Raw genomic sequence first — 6,000 nt, 5'->3', positions numbered from 1 at the left:
ACCAAACGGTGGATTGTTTGATGGAGCAGTGTATAAAGAGCTTTACTCTTTATCAAACCCGTATTGTACCAAACCAACGAGTGTTTGATGGAGCAGTGTGTAAAGAGCTTTACTCTTTATCAAACCCGTATTTTAGCAAACCGAGGAGTGTTTGATGGAGCAGTTTATAAAGAGCTTTACTGTGTATCAAACCCGTACTGTGCCAAACCGGGGAGTGCTTGATGGAACAGTGTATAAAGAGATTTACTCTGTATCAAAATAGTATTGTACCAAGCCGAGGAGTGTTTGATAGAGCAATTTATAAAGAGCTTTACTCTGTATCAAACATGTATTGTACCAATCCGAGGAGTGTTTAATGGAGCAGTATATAAATAGATTTAATCTGTATCCAACCCGTATTGTACCAAACCAAGGAGTGTTTGATGGAGCAGTTTATAAAGAGCTTTACGTTGTATCTAACCCCTATTGTCCCAAACCGAGGAGTGTTTGATGGAGCAGTTTATGAAGAGCTTAAGTCTGTACCAAACCCGTATTTTACCAAACCGAGGAGTGTTTGATGTAGCAGTGTATAAAGCACTTTAATCTGCATCTAACACGTATTGTTCCAAATGGAGGAGTGTTTGAAGGAGCAGTGGATAAAGCGTTTTACTCCGTATCTAATCCGTATTGTACCAAACAGAGGAGTGTTTGATGGAGCAGTGTATAAAGCGCTTTACTCAATATCTCTCCTGTATTGTACCAAGCAGAGGAGTGTTTGATGGAGCAGTGTATAAAGCACTTTACTGTCTATCTAACCCGTATTGTACCAAACAGAGGAGTGTTTGATGGAGCAGTGTATAAAGCGCTTTACTCAATATCTCTCCTGTATTGTACCAAGCAGAGGAGTGTTTGATGGAGCAGTGTATAAAGCACTTTACTGTCTATCTAACCCGTATTGTACCAAACAGAGGAGTGTTTGATGGAGCAGTGTATAAAGCGCTTTACTCAATATCTCTCCTGTATTGTACCAAGCAGAGGAGTGTTTGATGGAGCAGTGTATAAAGCACTTTACTGTCTATCTAACCCGTATTGTACCAAACCGAGGAGTGTTTGATGGAACAGTTTATAAAGAGCTTTACTCTGTATCTACCTCGTATTGTATCAAACCGAGAAGTGTCTGATGGAGCATTGTATAAACAGCTTTAATCTGTATCGAACCCGTATTGAACCAAATGGTGGACTTTTTGATAGAGCAGTATATAAAGCGCTTTACTCAATTTCTATCCCGTATCGTACACAAACCAACGAGTGTTTGATGGAGCAGTCTATAAAGATCTTTAATCTTTATCGAACCTGCATTGTACCAAACCGAGGAGTGTTTGATGCAGCAGTGTATAAACAGCTTTAATCTGTATGCAACCCGTACTGCACCAAATGGAGGAGTCTTTGATGGAGCAGTGTATAATGAGCTTTACTCTGTCTAACATGTATTGTACCAAACCGAGGAGTGTTTGATGGAACAGTTTATAAAGAGCTTTACTCTGTATCTACCTCGTATTGTATCAAACCGAGAAGTGTCTGATGGAGCATTGTTTAAACAGCTTTAATCTGTATCGAACCCGTATTGCACAAAACCGAGGAGTGTTTGATGGAGCAGAGAATAAAGAGCTTTGATCTGTATCTAACCCGTATTGTACCAAACCGAGGACTGTTTGATGGAGCAGTGTATAAAGAGATTTACTCTTTATCAAACCCGTACTGTGCCAAACCGATGAGTGTTTGATGGAGCACTGTATAAACAGCATTAATCTGTATCTAACATGTGTTGTACAAAACCGAGGAGTGTTTGATGGAGCAGAGAATAAAGAGCTTTGATCTGTATCTAACCCGTATTGTACCAAACCGAGGACTGTTTGATGGAGCAGTGTATAAAGAGATTTACTCTTTATCAAACCCGTACTGTGCCAAACCGATGAGTGTTTGATGGAGCACTGTATAAACAGCATTAATCTGTATCTAACATGTGTTGTACAAAACCGAGGAGTATTTGATGCAGGCCGTGTATGAAGCACTTTACTCTGTACTAACCCTGTACTGTACCAAACCGAGGAGTGATTGATGGAGCAGTGCATAACCAGCTTTAATCTGTATCTAACCCGTTTTGGACCAAACCGAGGATTTTTTGATGGAGCAGTGTATAAAGCGATTTACCATGTATCTAACTCATATAGTACCAAACCGACGATTGTTTGACGGAACATTTTATAAAGAGATTTACTCTGTATCTAACTCGTAATGTACCAAACCGATGAGTGTTTGATGGAGCAGTGTATAAAGAGCTTTACTCTGTATCAAACCTGTTTTGTACCAAACTGAGGACTGTTTGATGGAGCAGTTTATGAAGTGCTTTACTGTGTAACCAACACGTATTGCACCAAACCGAGGAGTGTTTGATGGAGCATTGTATAAGCAGCTTTACTGTGTATCAAACCAGCATTTTGAATAAACCGAGGAGTGATTGATGGAGCATTGTATAAAATGCTTTACTCTGTATCAATCCCGTATTGTGCCAAACCGGGGAGTGTTTGCTGGAGCAGTGCATAAAGAGCTTTACTCTGTATCTAAACCGTATTGTACCAAACAGAGAATTGTTTGATGGAGCTGTGTATAAAGATCTTTACTCTGTATCTAACCCGTATAGTAACAATCCGAGGAGTAATTAATTGATCAATGTATAAATAGCTTTAATCTGTATCTAAACCGTAGTGTACCAAACAGAGGAATGTTTGATGGAGCTGTGTTTAAAGAGCTTTGCTCTGCATCAAAACCGTATTGTACCAAACCGAGGAGTGTTTGATGGAGCAGAGAATAAAGGGGTTTGCTCTGTATCTAACCCGTATTGTACCAAACCGAGGAGTGTTTGATGGAGCAGAGAATAAAGGGGTTTGCTCTGTATCTAACCCGTATTGTACCAAACCGAGGACTGTTTGATGGAGCAGTGTATAAAGAGCTTTACTCAATATCTCTCCCGTATTGTAACAAACTGAGGGGTGTTTGATGGAGCAGTGTATAAAGCACATTACTCTCTATCTAACCCGTATTGTACCAAACAGAGGAGTGTTTGATGGAGTAGTGTATAAAGAGCTTTACTCTGTATCTAACCCACATTGTAGAGAACCGAATAGTGTTTGATGGAGTAGTGTATAAAGAGATTTACTCTGTGTCTAACTCATATTTTACCAAACCGAGGAGTGTTTGATGGAGCAGGGTACAAAGAGCTTTACTCTGTATCAAACCCGTCTCGTACCCAAACCAAGGAGTGTTTGATGGAGCAGTTTATAAAGAGCTTTAATTCTTATCGAACTTGTATTGTAACAAACCGAGGAGTGTTTGTTGGAGCAGTGTATAAAGAGCTTTAATCTGTATCTAACCCGTATTGCACCAAACCGAGGATTGTTTGATGGAGCAGTTTATAAAGAGCTTTACTCTGTATCTAACTCGTATTCTACCAGACTGAGGAGTGTTTGGTGGATCAGTTTATAAAGAGCTTTACTCTATATCTAACCCGTATTGTACCAAACCGACGAGTGTTTGATGGAGCAGTTTATAAAGAGCATTTCTCCATTTCAAACCCTTATTGTAACAAACCGAGGACTGTTTGATGGAGCAGTGTATAATGAGCTTTACTGTGTATCAAACCCGTGTTGCACCAAATCGAGGAGTGTTTGATGGAGCATTGTATAAAGATCTTTACTGGTATCAAACTCGTATTGCACCAAACCGAGGAATGTTTGATGGAGCAGTGTATAAAGAGCTTTACTCTGTATCCAAACTGTATTGTATCAAATGGAGGATTGTTTGATGGTGCAGTGTATAAAGATCTTTACTCTGTATCGAACCCGTATTGCAACAATCCGAGGATTGATTAATGGAGCAATGTATAAATAGCGTTAATCTGTATCTAGCCGCATTGTACCAAACCGAGGAGTGTTTGATGGAGTTGTGTCTGAAGAGCTTTACTCTGTATGGAACCTGTATTGCACCAAACCGAGGAGTGTTTGATGGAGCAGTGTATAAAGAGCTTCGCTCTGTATATAACCCGTATTGTACCAAACCCAGGAGTGTTTGATGGAGCAGTGTATAAAAAGCTTTACTGTGTATCAAACCCGTACTGTGCCAAACCGAGGAGTGTTTGATGGAACAGTGTATAAAGATCTTTATGCTGCATCAAACCCGCAATGTACCAAATCTATGAGTGTTTGATGGAGCATTGTATAAAGAGCTTTGTTCTGTATCTAACACGTGTTTTACCAAACCGAGGAGTGTTTGATGGAGCAGTGTATTAATCGCTTTACTCTGTATCTAACCCGTATTATACCAAATCTAACAGTGTTTGATGGAGCAGTGTATAAAGTGCTTGACTCTGTATCAAACCCGTATTGTCACAAACCGAGGAATTTTTGATGGAGCAGAGGAAAAGATCTTTATACTGATCCTAACCCATATTGTCCCAAACCGAGGAGTGTTTGATGGACCAGCGTATAAAGAGATTTACTCTATATCAATCCCGTATTGCACCAAACCGAGGTGCATTTGATGGAGCAGTGTATAAAGAGCTTTACTCTGTATCTAACCGTATTGTACCAAACCGAGGATTGCTTGATGGAGCAGTGTATCAAGAGCTTTACTCTGTATCTATCCCGTATTGTACCAAACCGAGGAGTGTTTGATGGAGAAGTGTATATAGTGCTTTACTCTATATCTAACCCGTACTCTAACAAACTGAGGAGTGATTGATGGAGCAGTGTATAAAGAGCTTTACTCTGTATCCAAACCATATTGTATCAAACCGAGGAGTGTTTGATGGAATAGTTGATAAAGAGCATTACTCTGTATCAAACCCGTATTGTACCAAACCGAGGAGTGTTTTAAAGGAGCAGCGTATAAAGTGCTTTACTCTGTATCTAACAAGTATTCTACCAAACCGAGGAGTTTTTGATGGAGCAGTTTATAAAGCGCTTTACCATGTATCTAACCCGTATTGTACCAAACCGAGGACTTTTTGATGGAGTTGTTTATAAAGAGCTTTACTCTGTAACAATCCCGCACTGTACCAAACCGAGGAGTGTTTGAAGGGGCAGTGTGTAAATAGCTTTACTCTGTATCTGAACCATATTGTACCAAATGGAGGATTGTTTGATGGAGCAGTGTATAAAGAGATTTACTCTGTATCTAACCCGTACTGTAACAATCCGAGGAGTGATTAATGGAGCAATGTATAAATAGCTTTAATCTGTATCTAACCCGTTATGTACCAAACCGAGGAATATTTGATGGAGCAGTGTATAAAGAGCTTTACTCTATATCTAAACGATATTGTAACAATCCGAAGTCTGATTAATGGAGCAATGTTTAAATAGCTTTAATCTGTATCTAACCCGAATTGTACCAAACCGAGGAGTGTTTGATGGAGCAGTGTATAAAAAGATTTACTCTGTATCGAACCCGTATTGAACCAAACCGAATTGTGTTTGATGGAGCAGTGTATAAATAGCTTTACTCTGTATCAAACCCGTATTGAACAAAACCGAGAACTGTTTGATGGAGCAGTGTTAAAGAGCTTTACTGTGTATCAAACCCGTATTGCACCAAACAGAGGAGTGTTTAATGAAGCATTGTATGAACAGCTTTACCCTGTATGAAACCCGTATTGTACCAAATCGAGGAGTGCTAGATGTAGCAGTGTTTAATGAGCTTTACTCTGTATCAATCCCGTATTGTACCAAACCGAGGAGTGTTTGATGGAACAGTGTCTAGAACATAAGAACATAAGAACATAAGAAATAGGAGCAGGAGTAGGCCAATCGGCCCCTCGAGCCTGCTCTGCCATTCAATAAGTTCAAGGCTGATCTGATCCTAACCGCCAATCTACTATCACAGAACCATCTCCTGAATCTAACAGAATTAGACACACGAAATAGGAGCAGGATCAGGCTACACGGCCCCTGGGCCCGGTCCGCT

Source organism: Somniosus microcephalus, unplaced genomic scaffold (assembly GCF_052327205.1).
Source record: "Somniosus microcephalus isolate GS21.2 unplaced genomic scaffold, FLI_Smic_1.0 unresolved_chr5, whole genome shotgun sequence".
Classification (NCBI taxonomy): domain Eukaryota; kingdom Metazoa; phylum Chordata; class Chondrichthyes; order Squaliformes; family Somniosidae; genus Somniosus; species Somniosus microcephalus.
Note: the sequence above shows the minus strand (reverse complement) of the source record.